Genomic DNA, 12,490 nt, shown 5'->3' on the forward strand with positions numbered 1-12,490 from the left:
TGTGAGAGAAACACCAAAATAACTTAGCCTCAAAGAGGCAAATATAAAAAAGCTTGGGGTGTATGATTCTTATACCATAGTTTTGTCTAACCATAAAATGTTATCTGAAGCTATTATAGGATTATATACTTGAAGTTTTAATTTGAACGGGTATTTGTGGCAGCCATATAGGATTTGAGGACCATATATTGGAATTTTTAGACATACCCATGCATCCAGAAGTGCTTGGAATCCCGTTTTATACAACTGTGCCAAATGCCATGCTTATAGTTTTTGATGAATTCACCACTCTGCTGGATATCTTGGATTAGTGGACTGCTTAAAAGACTATATACTTGAAGTTTTAATTAGAAACCGTATTTTGGGAGGCCATCTTGGATTTGGCCTTAGATACAGTCTGGCATAAAGGTATGTTTATAAGACTCCTGAGACAAGGTATCAGAGGCAAGATATACAAACTCATAAAGTACATTCACAATAATACCAGACTATGTGTATCGGTTCACACTGGCTTCAATGAACCATTTTTGTCCAAAATTGGTATACGGCAAGGTGATAACCTTAGTCCAGTGTTATTAAACATTTTCATGACGACATGGAAAGTGAACTTCACATAAATGCTAACTCAACAAGAGTTGATGGTCTAAGCCACATTTCATACGCAGACGATCTGGTCTTACTCTCACAAACAAAAGGGGCACAGACCCTGCTCAACAAACTTGAAAACTACTGTCTGAAATGGAAATTGAAGGTAAATGAAAACAAATCTAAAATTATATCATCAGCATACAAATGGAAATCAATGCATGATTTCTCCTAGAGGAAGAGTATATACAAATACTTCATTTCAAAGGACCCAACACACTCCCTTGAGGGACGCCAAATAAAAGTTCCGACAGTGATGGGAAAACATCTGCGTTTTTTGAGACAGATGTGCCCTGTATTCCAATGTTTTTTTTTCTAGAAAGGAAGGTACTAGCTCATGATGTACAGTATCAAAAGGGGCATACGAATCGAGTAAAACCATTAACATTGCTGAATGTTTATCAACCCATTTTTATTTGAGAAGCACACACCTGGTGTTAAGGTGGGTTTATATGCCGATTGCATTTTCTCAAGAAGATTGTTAGACTTAAGATGGTCGAATGTCCACAACATTTGAATGAAAAATATATATATATATTTGACACAGTCCTACAGTTTTGTGGCACGTCAGGATCTAGGTTAGGCTTCTTCAGAATGGGCTTAATAATTGCTGACTTGAAATGCTTTGGAAAAGCCCCATGATCAAAACAGGAGTTGACTATTTGAGTGATAAGAGGTTTAATAGTTGGAGTAACCATGGCTAGAACACCACTAGGTAGAGGGTTAAGGGGACATGGTGTCTCCTTAGACTTCTGGATGATCTTTGTGACTCCTTCAACGGAGGTTTCAAGGTTGTCATTGACTATAGGAGCAATTTTGAAAAATGGAGGATCTGATGATGACGGGGTAGCGTCATTCAGAACGGCCAGATCATCGTTAATGCTTGAATTTTTCGTTCTGTAGAAGTCACTTCAAATATCTGCAAATTGCATGGAAAAGGCATTGGAGACTGGTCATTTCCAAAGAGATGGTTAACCGTTCTGAATTTTTGTTTTTATCATTTGAATCAATCGTATAAGTTAAAACATGCTAAGCTTGAGATATTACATGGTCAAATTAAATATTTTCTTGCTCACCTATTCTTTTATTAAAATCAAAGATAAGAAGTAAATGATCTTTATTTTCTCCATCACATCCTAAGAACCCGATCTGCTTGGTCAACTCGTTGCGAACATTGTCCATCACAGTATCGTGGATACTCATTAAGCTTGTTCCTGTTGTTCTGAAAACAAAGAAATGTTTACATTTACTGCTTTGTTTCAATCATATCACTTCTTTAGTAGTATATTAGGAGGTTTATGACCTGCAAACATGGTTGCGGCAATGTCTTTTTTTACATAGTGAAGACTGAAGCGTAAAAAAGGTGCAAGATGAGGTGTAAGCTGAGCTGCCCTCGAGGTCTATTTACAGAGACATTTTGGATGCATCATATACATTATTATTTCATCTCTATTGTCGGACCTTTGTAAGGGAATTTTAATGAGGATTATTTTATAATATAAAACTTGAAAACTTAAAAAAATACAGTCAGGTGAGACTATTGTAATTAACAAATTTAAAGATTATTATGGAACAGTTGCAGCATTAAAAATTTTAATAAATAGCAATCTGAAAGAAGAATTTTGCATCATTATTAAATGATGATAGGAATTTTGGATTAAGAGATTAGTTAAATACTGAGTAGTGATATGGTCAGTCAATTTATGTAGAATCTGATAATATGATTGAAAATACTGATTGAATTCTTGGCCTTGCACTGGGCAGTTTTACATTTGTGCCAAGTGCTCTTTTTGGACTCCATTGTACAGTGGTAAAAAATCTTCAATTGCCATGAAAGTTTTTCATCAGACTCTGTATGTTGCTGCTATCTGCTGGTGCTATCGGCAACGGATTAATTTGCCTTTGTTTCTGAATGAATTTACCGTCTAAAATCACTATTACTGAAAATATTTGCGTTTTGCTGAGGGTAGGCCGTGTGTACAACAGAATTTAAAAAAAAACCCTAGCGATATTTGGTCAGGAGTTGCTTGAAGCATAGCACAGCACTATCGGCACCAGGCCGTTACTTTGTCAATTCTCACGAATTACCCACGAATCGCGAACCCATTCATCTCCTATGGCAATCTAGCAACTCATTAAAAATGTACGCATGCGCAGTGGGCTAGGCGTGACGCCATGCAGTGCATTTCTGGAGATGGCAAGAACTGTAAATTAGACCCAGTCGGTGGCTAAAAATAACAGCTTATTAAGACTAAAAAATTGCATTGGTGGCTAAAAATAGAAGCTTCCTAAGACAAAAAAATTGCATTTAAAAAGTGTACTGTGCCGTAAAGTTCGGGTTCGGTCCGACAATAGGGATGAAATTATAATGTCAACAAACATAGCAAGAGCTGTAAATCAGACCCACCTGGCTTACTAGGAAGCATCGTGTCAAGGGGTCACTAAAAAATAATGCTTGGGTTTTTTTAAGTTTTCAAGTTTTATATTATAAAATAATTGTCATTAAAATTCCCTTATAAAGGTCCGATAATAGAGATGAGATTATAATGTATATGATGCCTACATAAAGTATCTGTAACTAGACCTCGTGAGCCTGAAGATCTCTGTTATTCTATGTCACCTGCACTGAATAATTAAACTTTCGGACAAGATAAATAGGACTTAAATACAGTTGGAAAACCAGCCTGGTTGATTCTTTTTTGTGGAAGTCACTGCAATTTTCTAATACTTGTGTGAAGAGCCAGTTGTTTACATATTGGCATTTTCAAGGATAAAGTGTTACATTGAACGTCCATGATAGTTCCTCACCAACGGTGGTCTATCGTTTCATTTCGTTAAAATAATCATAGGGACCAGACAGTTTTCACTGTGCGCGAAGATAATCAATTATAAAATTCCCAAAAGATGTATTTACCCACGAAAGATGCGCCAACTAATAGATAATCGCGATTGTACTTTGTCGAAATATCAAATTGAAGTGCCCTGCCGTTCGACCCTTTAAACTAATCAAAACAAAGGAAATGGGGTCACCTAACCTTCCCACCAGCCTTGCAATGTAAACAAAGCAGCATGAACGACTCTTGACGGAGATTCTTGAGAGAAAGACGGAATCTTTGTCTACTTCACATCGTTCTTGTTGTATGCACGTAGCAGAAGATTGCTCAGAGACTGGCATATCACGTGTTCGCTGGGAAATTTTTCAAAACGCAGCTAAACAATGGCTCTAATTTGGCGGTAACTAGAAGCCGCTGCTGTGCAGTCGGTTCGTGCAGATTTAGACAACTTTGACAACTTGGAGCCCACGATGCCACCGACTTTTCTTGCTTCAGGATGATTATGAACAAGTAGCGTTATCTCAGACAGAACACAAGTATGAGAAAGCTGAGAAACAAGGCAGTCCTGCTAAAGACGGTAAATCAACATAATGCAAATTGTTTTTAAGGCCGGTGATAGGGTTAAATACGCTTAAAATCATGTTTTTGAGGTTTTTGTGTGTTTATATTAATCAAAAAAGTATCTAACGTTGGATGTAATAATTTTTATGAATTTACATCGCAAAATGTGTCTTTTGATGAGTTTTTCAACCGGCACCCGCCCCAGTCAGGCTGACAACTACGCCACGCCTCTGTTACTAAGGGCCGTTGCAATGAGGGGGTCGGAGCACAGTTAATGAGTTATAAGCCGATTACGTGTGCGGTAATAGGTCATAAGTCTTACATCAGCTTAGCAGCGAAGAAGTCTAGCTAGTACACTATGGGGAAGAGAAAAGTTCGTGTTAAAAGTCCATTTCCTGAGGAAAGAAAGAAAATTTTGAAAGAGAGTAGGGCCTATGCGTGGCGGTTGGGGAAAACCGGTCCTATTTGTTCAGACGGATGACTGATTTCTGAATACCTAATAAATGGGCAAAAGAGTTAATCCAATCGTCTAAATTAATTGACAAATGAAAGAAAAATCGATAAATAAAAAAAAAAAAAAACGCTAAAAATGATACTTTTAGCCTAGCTAATTTTTGCAATATATATCGGCGAGCGTATCTGCGACACGTTACGAAACCGGAAATGATTGTTGGTCGCTGTTTGCAAAAGGTAAATCTAATGTTGACAAAATAAAATTTTATTCTCCAAGATATGATATCATGGAGCTTGAGAGACACGCGAAAAATTGTGATGTGAATGGCCAAACGAGAGAAATCCAAGCAAGGGTTGACAGCATGATTAAAACAATAAAAATAAAAACGCATGTTAGCGGCTTTGCATTTTGCGATGTTTGGAGAAAAACTATTTCAAAATCACTGATCAAGCGGGAAGAAAGAGTTCAAAATGTATCCAAAAATGAAAATCACAAAAAGACCCCGAGAATAGTCAAGACTAGCAGGTAAAAAGCAAATAGGGTCTAAGTGTCATGTGTGTAAAAATAAAATATTTATTCAAAAGCCTTCTCTCAGCCACTTTTATCGCTGATTCTTGTGCAGCTGAGCGTCTCCCCTTTATCTTAGCTGGCATTTTGAGAAATACCGCTATGAAGTAATCACTGGATTTTTCCGTTGATCTGACGATTGCCAAGTGTCGTGCAAAATAATCCTGCAGCGTTACCCGTCAAAAAACTCGTATTAACACAAGTGACGGACACTTGCTCTCGACACAGTTTTATGTGATCACTTTGCCGATAGCAAAGAAGGAATCTCTCAGGTAAAATTACTCGATTGCTGAGGAAGAGCCATTGAAACGTTCAAATGCAACTTCACACCTCTTAATTGCGGTTAAACGTAATCGCCTTTGTTAGCGCTTCCTTCTACATATCCTTGACACCCTACGGGGCATCACTAGGCTAGGGCCCTCTCCAGAGCTGTCAATCAAAATAATGGCGGCACGCTTACATTACATTATATATTTTCCAATATGAAATATAAAGTCATCTAATTATTGAGTGATTTAAGGTAGATCGGTCGTTACGTAATTTGACGATTTGCGCAATTTCAGCGCATCGTCAATCGTTTCTAACGACATTTCAGTCTGTTTATTAATTTAAGGAAATAAAACAATTATTTGTAAGATAAACAAACATTATAACTCTTTAACTCGGTACGTTCGATATAGATTTTCGACAACATTCCCCGACTTTGATTCCATATGACAACTGTAGAACGTTCATAGACTTGCCCTTCAAGAAATCGACGGAAAATGGCTCTTTTTCAAATTTGAATGGGCACTGTAGAAAAAGTATGACAGCTAAAGCTCACAAATTATGCACGTAGGTTCTATATCATGTAAAGAATAAGTCTTGTAAATTTCAATCAAAGCGGTTGCGTATATTTTGAGGTAGAACGCTCGACGATAACCGGAAGTGCATCGTGACGCCACTCACTTGTAGGCCTACTTGGAAAGCTGCTGGGGTGATTTTCCGATGAGAAATATTTCGTAGCTTCTACAAATGTTCGAAAAAATGACCATACAGCTTGAAGAAAATTCACTAATCAAAATTGAAACTGCGTAATATTATACAGAAAATATTGTGCATTTCTGACCTCGACTTGTCAGTGTAAACAAAGTGTACTGAACGCATCGCAAGCAAGCACGTGAATGCCGCGTTTGAAACTTTGTATCAGACGCTTCATTTTACTTGACAACACAGTGTTTACGATAAGCATGACGGGCAAAACGGCGAAAAAAAAACATGTCTTTCCGTCGATTTCTTGAAGGGCAGTGTTGTTGAGATTTTTTAAGCTATTGGTGGATTTTTGACTTTTTGGGTGGTGCTGGTACATGCAACATTAATGAGATTTTTCTGTGTGCTGATTTCCATTTTTTTTTTTTTTTTTGGGGGGGGGGGAGCCAAAAAGTCACATTCATTATATTCATTACATAAATAAATAATAACGGCAATAAACTGTTTTCACATGCATGACATATTTCCCTCTCCAATAAATCTGTTGTAAAGTTAATGGCTTACACCTTCGCATCAGTATGACAAATCTAAAAATACATGTAGCTAGTATACTCACTTCAACTGTTAAACATAATGAAAGTTTTAATTGTACTTGGATGTCTCTCCACACAAACCAAAAATAAAAAAATTCAAACTTAGAATCATAAAAATAACTTTTTACTGAAAAAACGCCCATTTTCCCATTGATTTGAATGGGGACTAATGCGTCACGCAGGGTGTAATTCACTTGGCGTAGTTCTCTTTTTTGGTTGGTGACCCCCAATTTTTTTTTTTTTTTTTTTTTTTTTTGCAAAATTAAAATGTACTTGCATGCCTCTTTAAATAAAAATGTTTTTAACAAATTCGAACGTTAGGAAATCATAAAAATAATGCTTAAATGAAAAAACACCCATTTTCCCATTGATTTGAATGGGGACTAGTGCGATATGCAGGGTGTGACATATTTGGGCGTAGTTCTCTTATTTGGTCGGTGACCCCCAAATTATCTGCAAATTTTTAACGTATTTGGGTGTCTCTTCAAACAAACAAACAAAAAAATTCGAACGTTGGAACATGTAACGACCGATCTAGCTTAATACACTTTAACACACCTGAGAATGTATCTGCCTTCAATCTAACAATGCAGATAACTGCACGATCATTACATACCGTAGTGTAGTGTGTGACATGAGATTGTATTAAAGGTGATACAGTACACACGGGCTGAACACCATATGATTTTGCCGTGAATTTCTGTCATCATTTAGCAAATTACGTAAATACACGTATATGGCTAACTTCTCTAACCTTTCTCTTATTATAAACATCTTTTTTTTAGAAAATCCACGACGTATTTTTTTATTGAAACAATGGATGGGAATCCTCTATTAAATCGACAAGCTTCGCGTGGAAATCCATTGTTTACATCTGTCAGATGTAGGTCAAGTGATCACGTGACCGTGTTTCCGCTGATTTGATTGGTGTAAAGGGTCGAACGGCAAGAAAATCCATTTCGACGATCGTAACGAAGTTTAAGCGCTATTTACTCAAAGTTGGCGCACCTTTCGTGGTTAAAAACATCTTGTGGCAATAGTTTTACTGAGTATCTGCATTCACATTGAAAAATGTCCGGCCCTATGAATCTTTTAACGAAAGTGCTTTTCTAGAAGCATTTACCCTTATCAGGTGAGGGACTATGCGGCTACTTACCTTTGCTAGTCTAACTTTCCATTATACTTTTACCATGTTATAAAATTGGTGGTGATTATGCTGTTCAGCATAATATATAATTACAACACAATTCATCAACATTTACATCAAATCATTATATTTTAATTCTGCTTTTGGTCTATACATTAAGCACCTTTGCTACCTTGTTGATAACGTTTTCTCAAGGACGTCATAAAAATAATTAACTATGAAAAACATGCTATACTACATTTACTTATTTTGCAAAAATCATATCTTACTTTTCTGGACCATCACTTTCTTCCATGGGATCCATCTCGGACCCTCTGAGGCAGACTTCCTTGATTGCTTTCTAAAACAATAATATGGTTACGGGTAATAAAACTCTTATAACCTTAAATCAATCCAGATGTCATAGTTTAAAATAATGTACCTTCCCTTCAGTATTGCATTAATTTGCAAAATACATGTACATTTGTGTCTGTTTCTCCACTATTGCTAACAGTAAATAAGTAAGTCTATATAATTTTCGAAAATGGAAACATTCACTTTTGTGGATAAATTCAATACCATATTCCTGGTCACAGTCACTCTGTACCACGGTAAGTCGTTGAATTTTTACCACGTAAGCGAAAATTGGTGTAGATTACTGACTCTTCGGGAGCATTCACATTAAAGATGCATACAAAGTCAATTTTTTGTCACAAAAACCAACCAAATGCCAGCATATAGTTTCAAGTTGTATAACTAAGAGAATTACCAAAAGGCATTGTTTAATTTTAGCGGAAAATGATGTTTGGACAAATTTTTCTGCAGGCATTCTAAGCTGTATGTCAATGGGGCAGGAAAGTAGGTCACGAAAGAAGGTTAAATTTACAACCAAAAATTTAAAGAAAGGAGCAGTCTAAAGGTCTTTTATGGCTGATCGAGTGATATATTCAGTTTATCCCTTGGCATGTCAAATTTATTTGAGTCATATAAGAATCTAGTAGAAGTGGTTTACATGAGATACTGTGAATCCATGCTCCACCTATGCTCGGTTCGTATGTACTTTTAAGAAGACACGAAGTCTAATAAGGCCGAGATCTAAATATGGCGGACCTATACACGAAAGGAATACTGCTTAATCCATTAATGGTCTCTCCGCCTCTCACACTCCTCCCCGCGCGTCGTCCGTGCAGGGGCACACTATTTAAATATCGGCTCAGTTCGACTGGTCGAGGGACAACGCGTGGGGAGCCGCGTGAGAGGCGGAGAGACCATTACAGGATTAAGCAGTTTCCCTTTCATGTAGGCCCGCCATATTTAGGTCGCGGCCTTATTAGACCTCGGCTCTTCTCGATGTGAATGCTCCTTTACTCTACTGGATAACAATGAAACTCTTTCATTATAACACAAGTCCCATGGTTTGAAACTGTTATTATAATAAGAATAAAGAAGGGAGGGTTGTGCTAAGAACAGAAGCTAAAATAACTTAAATAACGAAAAAAATCAACCAATTTTCAATTATGCAATGTAGAAGAGGAATTCAATGGCACTTTATTGTCATTTTTATGTGACTTCTTATTTTTAAATCCATTCTATAATTTCTTGATTATTAGATTTATTTCAAATTTTAGATCGTATGTCGTCACTTTTAAATACAGGTCTTCATTGTCAAATGTCACTAAATATAGGGAATGGTTTATTTAATGAAGAAGACAGTAAATGTTTATTTTTTGGATATGAATTTAAATTCTAGAGCACCGATTCGTTGACTTTTTACTTACTTATTTATTTATCTTTTTGGTGGGGGTCATTATTGTCACCTTTTGGTATCAGTACAAAAAAAGTTTTATCCAGTGTCGAGAGATAAATAAATACAGTGTGCACGGAAACTCTTTCACGCCTTACAGCCTAATACTGATTTGAAAATACCGACCTCAACTCTATAATCCTAATTATATATAAATGAATAATCGATTAATGAAGACGACAGATCATTGAAATATAGTTTCTAGTTATTTACTTTCTTTGAATAATCTAGAGGATTAGAACGCATACATTGGAATCATGAGTACATTTGCCTTTATTGTAAAGACTTCTTATTTTTCACTTAAGACAGTTGGTCTTTTTTCTGATTTTTCACTAAATACAGTTTGGCTTTCGCGTTCATCATTAGGCCAAACTGGGACTTCTTGCATTGCATAGGCGTCATAAATTTTCTCTCTCCGTAGGCGTTCAGGTATTTTTAAATGGTTGTAACTTACACATTTTTGCAACTTTTCTCGTTAGTCTGGTTGTTCATGTAAAATGGCATTTTCGAAGGTTTATTAGTTAAAAAAAAAAAAAAAAACTAGGGGAAAGTGTCGTCCTCAAAATGTCATTATTACATGTAAATGTGCACTAAACTCTTAATATTTCGAAGGGTGTGTTGACGGGGGGTTTGATTGCGCAATTGTGACGTAAAAAAAGATGTAACCCTATTGTTTTATTGCGATGATGATTGATCCTAAAACAATAGGATGATGTGCCATTGTTTCGACTATAAAACAATATGATAAAGTGTTGTTACGTCATAATAAAGTAACCCACTAATTGATCTTAAAACACCAACAAATTCTAAAACAATACGTGTTGCTGCGTCACACTTACGTAATTGGGATGCTTATTGATCCAAAAACAATAACATTATGTGTTTTTATGTTTCAATTTTAAAACAATAGGGTTGCGTCTTGTTACGTAACAACTGCGTAATCAAAACCCCATTCGAAATACTGAGAGTTTGGTGCATATATACTATTATCATATGTATGTTTCATGTTTGATTTTTTTTTATTACAGGACCTTTCAATAAATGTGGCCGACAGCGGCCAAATTTCGAACACCATACATGTACTTGTATCTTCTTTATTGATACCTTTGATTGTGTAAACTAAACATACAGAATATATTTCACGTACCTTCATTTCCGTGTTGTACTTCGCCACCATGTCTTCCAGTATTTTCTTGCATCTTAACTCCACACTAGCATCCCAGGCACTCTTTATGACAGGTATGGTGCCTGGATCATTCACAGCTTCCACATAGTGCTGTAGCATCGTGGCAAGCTGATCCCCTAGAAATGGTGATAAAGGGGTGATAAAAGGGTGACTTTCTAATGTTGAGACCAATTTCATATGGTTGAGACCAATTTGCAGTCCACAAGTAGATGAAATTAAATGTTCATCTTTCATTCCCAAAAAATTTACCAAAATATTAGCTCAGGAAACAATATACCTGTTATCCTTGAACCCACAGTAATCCCTCGCTTGCATTCAAGACGAGACAGGATGTGTTCTATAAACTCATTCATTTTCTCATTGAATTTAGGTTTGATAGCATTAGCATTTGCTGCAATATCTTCCAAAAGATCTTCATCTCCTGGGCTAGGAAGGGGAAATGCTTCCACTCTTTGAAAAGCCATCAGTATGAGTCTCCCTATTTTCTCTTGGTCAGTTTCTTCCTGTGAGGCCTTCCTGAAAACCTGATGACAAAAAACATGCATATACGAAAGAGTAAATGTTTAAATGAAAAAAATAATTTTGCAAATAAATCATCTAGAATTGGACAGCGTTTAACAAACTAAAAACAAGCATGATATTTATAACATATACCACCAGCAGTCCTACAGAAACCTCGCACGCAATTTCACTCCATACTTGGACATGCATTGTTAATACACGTTGCTAATTGAAAACTAAATCCACATTATTCAACGAGAACAAGAAGTGTGAATTCTCTGAGAAGTATTTTCAACTTTCATTCCCTCCTTTAAAAACCTGTTGCTCTTTATTTTTATGAAAAAAAAGATGAGATCTGTTTTGAAGGTGTATATGTGCATCAAATCTGGCAAATTTTCAATATACTGGAGTAAGTGGCATTGTTTTCCCTCCAAACACCAAAACTTTTCGGGGCCCTTTGGCGGGCACCGAATCCCACACTGAGGGGGTCAAAGGTCGTCTTCTTTTCCGAGGTTTTTCATTCCTTAAAAAAATGGACTCCCTTTAAATAGTCATGGATACGCCTCTGTCATAGCACCTGTCAATTGCGTTCAGCAGACAAAAATTCTTCTCGACAGAATTATTTCCCAAATATGTTTTTTTTTCTCCAAATTCGCATCGCCGCACATGTTTAAATGGAAAACACACGGGCTTTTATACATTTGAACGGTTTTTAATGATTTAGTCCAGGCAATCTGTGGTTTGAGTGTTAAGTAATTACAACTTTTTTTGTTCACCATTGCTTTTAAATGAAGTCCCCAAAATGACGTACCCTGTACTAAAAGTCCTTAGGAATCCTAGCATGGGAAATATGAAAAAATCCAAGATGGCCATAGTTATTATGGGTACAACCACGGAGAAAAAGTGTCCATTGTCAAATTTTAATTGCTTTTCAGCGTTACCCATTTCTTCAATACTCTTATAATATGTATATGTTGGCAAAAATTGTGTATCCTTCGGTAAGTTGAGAAAATCCAAGCTGGTTGCCATTTCCCATAGAAATGTATGGGCTTCAAAAATATAAATATATGCTTGGGGAAAACAGTGTACGATATGAAATGAAAGTTTGATTCGCATTGTTTTCCACATCGTAATCAGACCTATAATATACAGTATATCTATTTATCATTAAGTAAAAAAGATGTGGAATTGGCCTCTGAATTGGGAAGCCATAAGAACGGGTGCAGCAACTCGTGGGTCCGAGCAAATTA

The 12,490-nt window shown here is 36.4% G+C and overlaps 1 protein-coding gene across 1 annotated transcript in view; it reads right to left on the minus strand.

Annotated features, from left to right (window-relative positions):
* The window catches only part of LOC106169121 (guanylate-binding protein 6-like), an 86,021-nt gene that overhangs the window by 59,134 nt on the left and 14,397 nt on the right, over positions 1–12,490 (minus strand). The gene's annotated exons all lie outside the window — the stretch shown is intronic.

Source organism: Lingula anatina, chromosome 3, assembly GCF_051362555.1.
Source record: "Lingula anatina isolate TDL-2025a chromosome 3, LinAna3.0, whole genome shotgun sequence".
Classification (NCBI taxonomy): Eukaryota; Metazoa; Brachiopoda; class Lingulata; order Lingulida; family Lingulidae; genus Lingula; species Lingula anatina.